This window comes from Lagenorhynchus albirostris, chromosome 19, assembly GCF_949774975.1.
Source record: "Lagenorhynchus albirostris chromosome 19, mLagAlb1.1, whole genome shotgun sequence".
In the NCBI taxonomy this organism is placed as follows: Eukaryota; Metazoa; Chordata; class Mammalia; order Artiodactyla; family Delphinidae; genus Lagenorhynchus; species Lagenorhynchus albirostris.
This window is the reverse complement of record NC_083113.1, coordinates 18307184-18319889: the sequence shown is the minus strand read 5'-3', so window position 1 is coordinate 18319889 and position 12706 is coordinate 18307184.

Below are 12706 nucleotides of genomic sequence, written 5' to 3'. Positions count from 1 at the left end.
TTGAGGGGTGGAGCCAGCACCAGCTCAAGGGGAGACGCAGGAGCGCCAAGGGCAGCCCCGGCAGACGCGGGGAAGAGGACCCGGCCTGGCAGGAAGGGCCGGGGCAGCGCATGCAGGTCAGCAGGGAAAGCTCGCGTTCTCACCCTCCAAGCCGATGTGCTGAATTTTACTTTTCCTTTTATTTACTTCTTCTGTTTAAATCCTGTTTCTCTCCCCGAGGCATCTAATCTATTATTTAACATTGGATTGTGCGATTGAACTCCCAGGCAAATTGGAAATTATTTGTGTTTGAGGTTTCAGGCATGAAGCCGAGGCAGCATTTCTGGGAGATCCTGGGAACCTGGGTGAAGGTGAAGAGCCCGCAGCCCTCCTCCTTGAAGGGGCGGGCGCGGGGCGGGGGGAAGGGGGGAAGGGGGTTGTCCAGGCCCCGGAGCTCCCCCACCAGCTCCACCAAGGCCTTGCGCGCCCAGAGCCCACAGCTCAGGGGTCATTCATCTCCACGCGGCATTTCACTTGAGAAACTCCATCCACACCACCCACTGGCAAAGTCCTGGCAGGCCGAGCAGATGCCATCCGTCCCCCAGCCCCGCACCCGCCCTGGGGGGAGGCCTCAGTCCCAGGAGAATTAATGGCACAGGGACAAATTCGCCATCATTTTTCAGGGCTTGGGCTTTCCGTGGGGTTGCAGCCAGGGTTGGCGGCCTGATGGGGGTCTGTGCGGAGTGAACTAAGGTGGGAGGAGCCAGGGTGGGGCTGAGGGCCCAGCCCCGGCAGGGTTGCGCCCGGCCTGGCGCGCAGTCACAGGCCTCTGGAGCCCGAGGGCTGAGAGGGCATGTGACCCCGCAGGGCTGCCCCCAAGGACAGGAATTGGTGCCACCCCCGAGGCAGAGAGCGCTGGAGTCCGTGCGGGGTGCGGAGGGCAGAACCTCTTGGCCGCGAGAAGGAGATTGGATTTTGTGCTGGAGCCAGGCTTTGAGACGGGGAGATGCGACAGGTTCTCTGTGTCAAAAAAAAGATCCATGATAAGGCAAAGGCCGTCGGCGCCCATGCACTCCACGTTTCCTGAATGGCCACACGTGCCAGGCGCCGTGCTAGGGACATGTGGTGATGGCCCGTGTGCTCCCGCCTGGAACCAGGGCCCAGCGTGTGGGATGACAGTGGGAGTGGGGATCCCCACATAGATCCTCAGCCACTCGGACGGGTCGCTCGAGCTTCCGCTGCAGACGGGTCACTCGAGCTTCCGCTGCCCCTGCAGGAACGCTGCGGGGGGCGGCCCACGGGGCACAAAAGCATCTCCCGGACCAGCGTGCTGCCAGCCCCTGCCACAAACCCCGGAAGCTGCGCAGACTCTGATGTAGCCCCCCTCAGCCCCTCACCCCAGGCCCCCACCCCGCCGGAGCCGCTGACCCCGCGGGCCCTGCACACAGGATCCGGCACCAGGTCTGAGAGTGTGCTTGGCCATGTCACCCTCCTTCCACCCCTGACCCAGAGCCAGGCCCGGAGACCCAGCCCGGCCCCCTGCCAGGGCCAACAAGGGGCTCACGCTGACATGCCCATAGTTAGCATAAATATAACTTTGCACCCCCCAGAGAATGCATCATCTTTTCAGAGACCTCTGGAATATATACAAAAGTTTATCACAGATCCCTCCGTCTCTCTCTCTCTCTCTCTCTCTCTCTCTCTCTCTCACACACACACACACACACACACACACACACACCCCTCATCTCCCAAGGAAGGAATGTAAAATGTAAAAGCCACATATGTAGACAACAGTGACAAGAATTGGATCTTATAAGAGCTGGGACCTTTTGCTAGCAAGTATAAGAAACCTGTTGGCACCAATCTCAGGTGAAGGAGGACTGATGAGGGGTCCAGTAAGACGGGGACTTAACAGCAGGACTGCAGAAGCCCAGGGCCTGGGACCCTGAGTGCCACCAAGGCTCTCTCTGTCGGGCTTACCTCCACTCCCTCGGTGGGCTGTTTCATGCTTCTCTGTCCCATTGTGAACCCACTTCCCCTGCTCTTTCTGTGCCCATGGCAGAAACTCAAGCAGGGGACTCACCAGGGGAGGGACTGCTGCCCAGGGAGGGACAGGCCCCTTGACTCCCAGTCCCAGCCTCAGGGACACTCTGATGGGCCCAGCAGTTCCATCTCTAGAAATCTGTGCTGCAGAAACTCCAGTAGGGAGATGAGAATATGCGTGAAAAATGTTCATTGCAGCATGATGTGAACTACCAAAGGGCTGGAAACAGCCTGAATATTCATCAGTAGGGAAGTAGAAGGACCAAATGCGATCCACTCGTGTTGCCAAATATGATGGATCCACCTAATGAAGAAAGCAGTAGGTCCTCTCATTCACCTATTCAATAAATACCTTCTGAGCACTTGTTACGTGAGGCCCACTGTGCTCAGTGAAGGGGACACAATAGTGAGCAAAAGCAAACCCCATCCTTGCCTTGCAGAGCTCGCTCTACCTGGGGAGTCTGATGCTAACGAAGGAGTAATGCTGCAGGGGTAGCATCATGAGCTTCGGAGGGCTACGGTGGAGATGACCTAGACAGAGAAGTCACGGAAGGCTTCCTGGAGGAAGTGGTGATGGAGCCAAGATCTAGACAGGTGGCAGAGCAAGGAAAGAGCATGTGCGAATGTCCTGGGGTGAAAGATTGTGTGGCCAGGTGAGGGAGGGAAGACGGTTGCTGGGGCTGGAGCAGAGGGGCTGTGGTGGATGCCATGATGAGCCCCCCAGATCCCCTTCAGGAGTAAAGACCCTCCAGTGTCAGCAGTGCTGCTGGCAGGCAGTCCTCTTAAGGGATTGTCTAGGCTAAAGACAGCTGCTTGCCTGGGGTCACAGCACACCCAATATCTAATCAACATGGAAATAGAAAGGCCCAGCGTCCTCACCCAACAATTATGAAGGGTCATCCAGACTCAAAGCTCCACATGCCTGGACAGAATAACAGCCCCCAAAGATGTCCACGTGGTAACCCCCAGAATTTGTGAATATGTTAGCTTACAGGGCAAAAGGGATTTTTTCCACTACGATTAAGGATCATGAGATGGGGAGAAGATCCTGGCTCATCCAGGTGGGCACAATGTAGTCACAAGTGTCCTTATAAAGTGAGGCAGAGGGTCAGAGTCAGGGAGGAAAGGAAACGATGGAATCAGCGGTCAGAGCGATGGAAGGAAGAAACCACAAACCAAGGAATGCAGGAAGCCTCCAGAAACTGGGAAGGGCAAGGATACACATACTTCCTAAAGCCTACGGAAGGAATACAGCCCTGTTGACCCATTTTCAACTTCTGAACTCTGGAACTGCAAGATAATACATTTGTGTTGCTTTAAGGCACAATATTTGTGGCACTTTCGCATAACAGCAACAGGAAACTGACACAGCGTGAGAGCCCAACTTCTCCCTCCATCTAATCCTGCTTTCTTCCCCTCCATTCCACAAGTGCTGATCCCAGGAACTCTCCCTTATAAACCTCTTGCATGCTAATGAGTTCTGCTTCCCGGAGAACCCCACCTACAGCAGCGAGGGCTGAGGAGGCTGAGAAAGCAGGTGCCGGGGTGGGATTCGGGAGCAGATTCACCCATCTCGCCTGCCTGGTGACAGTGGTAGGGGGGTAGCTCCTCTTACAACAAGGTGACAGTGCAATTGTTATCACTTTCACCTTTGATGAATTGAGATCGTTTACCTGTGGAAGGAAATGCAACAGCTGAGGGCAACTGTTCAGACACCTGAGAAATATCAGGGGAAAGCAAATTCGGTGGAATTAGGTGGCTGTTGCCAAACTTGACTAACACTTTGAAAAAAGATAACCAAAGGCTGCGAGCAATTAAGAGTTAAGCGGGGGTGGGGGGGGGGGAGGCTTCCCTGGTGGCGCAGTGGTTGAGAATCTGCCTGCTAATGCAGGGGACACGGGTTCGAGCCCTGGTCTGGGAGGATCCCACATGCCGCGGAGCAACCAGGCCCGTGAGCCACAACTACTGAGCCTGCGCGTCTGGAGCCTCTGCTCTGCAACAAGAGAGGCCGCGATAGTGAGAGGCCCGCGCACCGCGATGAAGAGTGGCCCCCGCTTGCCACAACTAGAGAAAGCCCTCGCACAGAAACGAAGACCCAACACAGCCAAAAATTAATTAATTAATAAACTCCTACCCCCAACATCTTTAAAAAAAAAATAAAAAGAGTTAAGTGTGAAATAATTGAAGTATAGTTGATTTACAATATTGTGCCGAAAGGAGGTCCCTGAGTCCTGTAGCAGGAAGGCAGACAAGGTGGAGAATCTCAGAGCAGCCAAGTTCCAAAGAAGATTAAACTTGGGGAATTCCCTAGCGATCCAGTGGTTAGGATTCCGCGCTTTCACTGCCAAGGGCCCGGGTTCGATTCCCGGTTGATCCCTGGTCGGGGAACTAGGATCCCACAAGCCGCATGGCGCTACCAAAAAAAAAAAAGCCTTGACATGATCAAGGCTACAGCAAAGAAGATTAAACTCAACCTAAGTAGCTCTGTGTCAAGATCATACTCTGATGGGGAGAGGATGGCACCCTGACGTTTCAGATGGGACATCTGAGTTGATGCACCCCGAATCTGAAACCCCTGGATTGTCTTGAACGCTCTGAGCCTGCAGAAGTGACCCATTCTTCCCTATTAGGAACTAATGCTCCACTATTACTTGAAGAAATGCAGAGATCTCTGCTCTGCAAGACATTATACAGCCCCTCCAGGATCTGCCCCCACCTCCCCTTCTGGCCACTAGACCTATTAATTAGGGGTCAAGTCACACCATGACTGGGCCAAGGCAGTGCTGGACTTGATAAGGAAGGAAAGGAACTATAGCCCTTGGGTCCTGGCAGGAGCCAGGAGAGCACAGGTGGGACTGGAGTTTGAAGGTGCGTCATCCAAAGTCCACGGGGGAGCAGGGAGAGACACGTGAGGTTGGAACGATTGGAGAGCTTATCAATGTGAGAGCACTTTCCTGGGATGCGAGATTCCCTAGCAAGGACCACGAGAGATGGTGCAGAAATTCTGCTAGAAGCATGGAAAAAGTCATGGTGGAAAGGGGACTTAAAGGGCTCTGCAAAGTGGGCAAGCTAGAGTGAACGTGCTAAAGCCCCAAGGCGGGGAAAACCGGTGGAGGACTATGTTGGGTAAGGGGCGGACACACCACTTACCCAAGCAGCAGGGAATGTGTGCATGAGAGGAGCTCCAGCATCACTGAGATGATGGGTGACGGCCCCCCTCTGGGCACCGGGCTGCTGGTAGGATCAGCTCTTGTGGCACAAGGGTCACTGACAGCAATGAGGGCAGGAGAACCCAAAAGAAATAGAGGTCTAGTGGTGACATTTGCCCATCTGAAGAGAGGTGGATGCACTTGTTATAACGGGTGGTCCGGTCAGGGTGGCCCCAGGTGACCTGGCCTACAGCAGGTCCTCGAGAACAAGGGGTTCCCTGGAGGCAAAATAGATGGGCAGCCAACAAATGTTACGCTCAATCTGTACAATCAAAGAAATCAAGAATGGATAATCAGGAGCCTAAGGGCAATCCTCCCAACCAAAAAAAATGTCCTGATTCCTTGCCCAGTTTCTGGAGGTAAGTCAGTTTTCAGACCAGGAACCCAATGACTGAAGGAGAATTCAAGCCTCCAGGATGAGCCTGTAACATAAAGCAAGAATATCTAGTAATCATCCCCCCAGTCCTTCTCCAAAGATACCCTGGGGAAAGAGGCTACCCAAGTAAGTCTAAGACATTGGACAGGGTCCACCTTGATATAGATATGCTGAGCTCTGATGTGTCATGGCGGCCCTCCATTAGAGTGGGGACGTACAGGCCAGGGAACAGATGGAATGCTGGCCCAAGCCTGGCTTACAGTGGATCCACTGGACCCACAGATTCACCCAGTGGTCATTTCCCCACTCCCCAAAGTGTAATTAGAGACTTAGTAATTGTCACAAGCCCCACTTTGACTCCTTGGCCTGTGGGGTGAGAGCTTTTGTAGTGGGGCAGGCAGAGAGGAAGCCTCTGAAACTGCCCTCTGTCCGCTTCCAAGACAGTATATAAAAAACAATATTGCATGCAAGAGGGAGGAGATATGGGGATATATGTTTATGTAGAGCTGATTCACTTTGTTATACAGCAGAAACTAACACACCATTGTAAAGCAACTATACTCCAATAATGATGTTTAAAAAAAACAAACAGAAACAATATCGCATCCCAGTTGGGGGAGGGGGAGGGTGGTGGCAGATATTGGAGCTACCTTTTTTTTGGCCGCACTGTGGGGCTTACAAGAGTTCCCCGACTAGGGATTGAACCCAGGCCCTCGGCAGTGAAAGCACAGAGTCCTAACCACTGGACCGCCAGGGAATTCCCATGGTGCTACCTTTTAAAAGCTAAAGGATCTAAGGGTAGTGGTCCTCATTATAGCTCTGTTGAACTGACCAGTTTGCCCCTGCAAAAACGAGACAGTTGGAATGGATAACAGTGTACATTCACAGTCTTGCCCCAGAAATACATCAACTCTCCAGGCCTCTGTCCAATTATAGGCCCCGAAGATCTGGATTGGCCCCACATGCTGCAAAATATATTGGTCTGCCATATCAATAACCTCGTGCTCATCAGAATGAATGAACGAGAAGTGGCTAGCACACCGTGGGCCTGAGTAAGACCCATGCACTCCAAAGATTAGGAGGGTGAACCCAGTGAGGTTTGAGGAGCCTGTCATAACAATAAAACTGTTAGGAGCTGCAATGGTCTGGAGCATGCCAGGGCAACCAAAGCATAGGACAAATAATGGCATCTTGCACCTTCCACCTCAAAGAAGGAAGTATAATTCTCGGTAGGCCTCCTTGGGTCCTGAAGTCACCGTCCACATACATGTGGTCTGGACTACTCCAGACCACATACCAGGAGACATGAAACGCTGCTGGCTTTGATTCAGTTCAGAGATGGAAAGGACTTTGCAGCAGGTCCAGGCTATGATGCAAGAGGTGCCAACTCAGGCTGTGCGACCCAGAGGATCCTATGGTATTGGAGGTTATCAGCACTGGGAAAAGATACCATGTAGAGTTTTTGGCAAGCCCCAAGCGGAGGATTACGATGCAGACTCTTAAGGTTCTGTCACAAGGCCATGCCATATGGAAAATTATAAATCCTTTGAAAAGCTGTTCCCAGCATGCTATGGGCCCTGGTATAGACCAACCATGGGACACCAAGTGAAAATGCAGCCATAACTGCCTGTCTTAGTCTGTCCGGGTTGCTATAATAAAATACCATAAACTGGATAGTTTATAAACAGCAAATATTTATGTCTCACAGTTCTAGAGGCTGGGAAGTCCAAGATCATGGCACCAGCATGCCTGGGTGAAGACACTCTTTCTAGTTCATAACCAGCATTTTCTCACCATGTCCTTATGTGGTGGAAGGGGCCAGGGATCTTTCTGGAGCCTCTTTTATAAGGCACTAATCTCATTCATGAGGGCCCCACCCTTATGACTTAAGAATCTCCCAGAGATCCCACCTCCGAATGACATCATATTTGGGGGTCAAGGTTTCAACATATGAATTTGGTGGGACATAAACATTCAGACTGTAGCGCTGCCCATCATGAGCTGAGTTCTGTCAGACCCACCAAGTCAGAAGGTCAAGTGGACCCAGCAGCATCCATCATAAGACAGAAGTGGAACATCTAAGACCAAGTATGAGCAGGATGAGAAGCCAGAAGCAAGGTGTGCGAGCAGGTAGCCTAGAATACCTTGTTATCCACCACTGTTGCACTGAGCCCTCTCCATTGATTCACACCTATGGCCACATGGTGAGGGGTATGACCAGCTGATGAAAGAACAGCTTTGTTCACAGAGGTGTTGGCTTGGTATGTGGAAGCAAGTTAAGAAAATAAGTGGCGCCTGCACTGCAGCCCCACTCAGGATTGACCCTGAGAGAGCACTGGAGACTGAAATCCTTCCAATGGGTAGAGCTGTAGACCTTTGGGCAGAGCACCTGCGATCCTCTCTGATGGAAATAGAAGCCCAATAGAAACCTAACAGGGTTTCTAGTTGGGAGACTAGAAGGAGACTGATTAGAAGCTAGGCTATCTGGGGCAATCATGTGGATGGGACATGGCACAAAGTGTGAAGCTTTCTTTCTCACTGGAAAGCATCCATCATAGAAGAGGCACTGAACAACCAAGTCAACAGAATGACTTGGCCAAGTGACATCAACCAGCTCCTGTCATTGACCTCTTCACTGCCGGCGCAAGTGGCAGGGCGGAGGCTATGAAGAAGTCTAACAGCATGGGATCTCACCCAGCAAGGCTGATCCAGCTGCTGCTGCTGCTGAATGTTCAACCTTCCAGCAACAGAGGCCAAAGCTAAGTCCTACACACAGTGCCATTCCTTGAGGACACCAACCTACAGATCCAAGTTGACCACACTGCAACCCTTTCATCCTGAAAGGAGCAGTGGTTCATTTTCTTAGGAGTACACATATATTCTGGGTACAGATTTGCTTTTCCTGCCCACAGGGCCTAAGCCAGACAACTATACAATGGCTTACAGAGTATTTGATGCACCCACACAGGGTCCCGCAAAACACTGTGTCAGCAATGGAGGTACGAGGGGAGGCAAACGACTGTAATTTGCACTGGTCATAACACTTCCTATATCACCCTGAATCTGCCAATCTCATAAAGCAACGGAAGAGCCTGTTACAAGCACACCAAAGCACCAGCTCGGAGTTAATATTTTGCAAAGATGGGGTGCCATTTTCCAGAGCAAAGGGTACACTTTAAATCAACAATAGGTCGACACGGGTCTACTTGTGTGTGGTCAGCAGAATAACCACCCGTTCCCCCAGACAGTCCATGTCCTAATTCCCAGAACCTGTGAATATGTTCCCTTTACTTGGCAAAAGGGACTTTGCAGGTGTGATTAAATTAAGGATCTTGAGATGGGGAGATTATCCTGAATTATCTGGGTGGGGACAATGTCCTTCTAAGTGAAAGAGGGAAGCAAGAGAGTGTCAGAGCGATGCAGTGTGAGGAAGATTCAACCAGCCACAGCTGGCTTTGATAATGGAAAGGACCGTGAGACTAGGAATGAGCCAGGCTCTAGGGGCTGGAAAAGGCGAGGAGATGGCTTTTCCCCTAGAATCTCCAGAAAGAATGCAGCTTGGTTTTTAGCCCAATGAGATACGTTTCAGACTCTGATGTCCTGAACTGTAAGATAATAAATTAATTTTGTTCTAACTCACCAAGTTTGGGGTAATTTATGACAACAGCGATCGGCAATGAATACACTATGTTGCAGGTAAGATGGGTCTGGGAACCAAGGAGTGGAAGTAAGAGTGTCCTGCTTGCCGTCACTCCTAGCCACCCACTTGGGAAATTTGTGCTTCCCACAATCTTGGGCTCTAAGGGTTTAGAGAGCCTGGTTCTCATAAAGAATGCTTCTGTCAAGGACCACAGTAAGAGTTCTGTGAACTATGGCTATAGATGCTGCCTGGACACTGGAGGACACCTGAGGCTCCTCGTGCCAAGGGACCAGCAAGAAAGAAGATTCACCATCTTGGCAGGGGTAATGGACCCTGATCATCAGAAAGAGGGAGCACTTTTGTTATACAGTAGGGAGCACGGAGAGAGAGATTCGGTGCCTGGTTAATCCACTTGCTTGGTGGTATTTCCCAGCCCAGTTTTGACAGTAAATGGGCAAGGGCAGCAGCTCTGGCCTGAGAAGGTCATGTTTGCCAGGGTCTCAGACCCCTCAGGGATGAGGGTCTGGTTACTCCACCAGGTAAGCCACTGAGACCAGAACAGTTGTGGGGGGAATCCAGAAGTGATAACGAAGGCAAGGGAAGATGAATATCGATTGTAGCCTCAAGACCAACTGCAGCAGTGGAGGCTGTAGTTAACCTCACTAACCCTCTCTTCTAAATTCCCCCAGGCAGAGGCACACCAGAATCCTGGAGGAGCTGCTCCCTGCATATTTATGAAAAAGTAGAGCCTGGTCATGCAAGGGATGGACTGTGTCGGACATTTCTTGCACCACCAAATCCCCCTTCAGTACGAAAGAACTTATTCCCCCAACTTCTGGGAGTGTTGCCTGCAGAAAGCCTTTAGCCATCAGCTCCCTTCAGAGAATGCCTCGGGTGAAGAGAGACGCCTTGCCCAAGGTTACACCCCACATCCAAAGACACATCCAGCCACCAATATGGCGGCACAGAAGCACAGCACACTTGCCCCATGTGGGGGACGACTCTGCGCTCCTTGTGGGGTCAGCTGAGACCTCTGTAGAGATTGATAAGAGCTCAGCTTCTCCCTCTGCCCACTCCTTCCTTGCCCTCCCTTTCACGAATGTGGATGCAAAAGCACTCTGTAAGAAACCTCCTTTGATAATCTCCACCTCAGAGCCTGCTTCCAGGGAGGAGCCCTACCTGAGGGGGAGCAGGGAAGTGGGACCCTGAGGTGGGCCAGTCCGCATGCACCACTGAGGGTGGTGTTATCTTCTCTTAGAGCAAGGGAAGCCTTGGCAAGGTTTAAGCAAGCGGTTACACGATCTTTTGAAAAGATCCTTCTGGCTGGCATGAGGAAAATAAATTGTGAGGGCAAGACTGACAGCAATGAGGACAGAAAGATAGTCCTTCAAGCATCCAGATGAGATGAGAAGGTGGCTGGACCAGGGTGGTGCAGGTGGTGATAGAGAAACGTGGATGGGTAATTAGATAGTCCCTGGTGATGGACGGAGATGGGAAATGGAGAAGACGATCAAGGAGAAGGAGGTTCCTGGATGACTCCCAGGTTCTAGCTTGCACAAGTGAGTGGCAGGGAAGATGGGGAAACCAGGGGGAGGCCAGGTTTGAAGTGGGGGGGGCAAGATCATGAGTCTGAGTCAGGATATGTTGAGTCTGAGGAACCTCTGAGACATCCCCTGGGAGGCATCTAGTGGGGAGGCAGCGGGACCTGCAGGTGGGAGGAGGTGTAAATCTGTGAGTCATTGTCATGCAGAAGTGCTGTGAGTGAGATTACGGAAGGATAACCTGTGAGAGGAGAGGAGGAGGAGGCCTGGGAATGGCCAGATAGGGGGGCTGAGCCAGCAAACAAAACTGAACAGCAGTGGGCTGAGTAAGAGGGGAAAGAAACACGTGCGAGGTTTGCTCTGCAGATGTCAAGTGCAGCAGCCAGTCCAGGGGCAGTTATGCTGCATAAACGAATATCCCTAAGATCTCAAAGGCTGCAAAAGACTGAAGTTTATTTCTCCCTCACTCTATGGGGCCAACGTGGGTTAGCAGGGTCTCTGCTCATCGTGGTCCCTTGGGAACTGGGTTGACAGAGGCTCCATCTCAAAACCAGCTTCCACAGCCGCCCAGGCAGGGAAGGCGTGTGGCGTGGCACACAGCTCCTCGGGCTCGTCTCACATTTTGGGGGCCTCCCCTAACCTCAGAGGGGGCAGGGAGGGAGTTCACAGAGGAAGAGAGCTGGGAGCTCTTGGGCGGCACACATCACCGTCAAGCTGAGGGAGGGGAGGAGTGGCTGGCTGAGCGAAAGGCTGCTGAGAGGTGGAGTGACGTGAGGGCTGGGAAATGGAGGTGATGTAGGTCCTTGGTGACCTGAGAAAGAGCTCTGTGGTGGCTTTAAGGGATTAAAGGACAGAAGCATCCCACTCCTGGGCATATATCTGGAGAAAACCATAATCCGAAAAGATACATGCATCCCAATGTTCATCGCAGTGCTGTTTACAATAGCCAGGACATGGAAGCAATCTAAATGTCCACAGATGGATGAATAGGTAAAGAAGATGTGGTACCTAGAGACAATGGAATATTACTCAGCCATAAAAAAGAATGAAATAAGGCCGTTGCAGCAACATGGATGGACCTAGAGATGATCATACTAACTGACGTAAGTCAGACAGAGAAAGACAAATACCATATGTTATCGCTTGTGTGTGGAATCTAAAAAAATGGTACAAGTGAACTTATTTACAAAACAGAAATAGAATCACAGATGTAGAAAACAAATTTATGATTACCAGGGGGTAAGAGGGGGGCGATAAACTGAGAGATTGGGATTGATATATACACACTACTATATATAAAATAGATAACTAATAAGAACCTACTGTATAGCACAGGGAACTCTACTCAAAACTCTGTAATGACTTATATGGGAAAAAAATCTAAGAAAGAATGGATATGTGTATATGTATAACTGATTCACTTTGCTGTACAGCAGAAACTAACACAACATTTTTAATCAACTATTCTCTAATAAAAAATTAATAAAATTAATAAAAAAGGTGGATCTCCATTTATGCTCTTGTTCTGGTCCCTGCAAATGTTAGGGGTGGGCCAAGGTGTATAATAAATAAACAAACATATATAATATACACACATATATAATTTTATATACTATCTATGTTATATATAATCTATAATAAATATATAATTATAAATCATAGAATAAAATGTATCATATATATGTATAGTATATACATTCCCACTCAAATTGGATTGGGATTGTACACACACACACACACAAAAGGATACAGTTTGTATCAGTCAGCTTTTGCTGTGTGACAAAGAAACACATAATATCAGTGGCATACAACAATAAGCATTTATTTCTCATGTGTCATGGTTGCTGGTGCAGCCCCACCCCACGTGTCTCATTCTGGGGCTCAACCTGGAGGGCCAGCAGTTGCCTGGGGCATT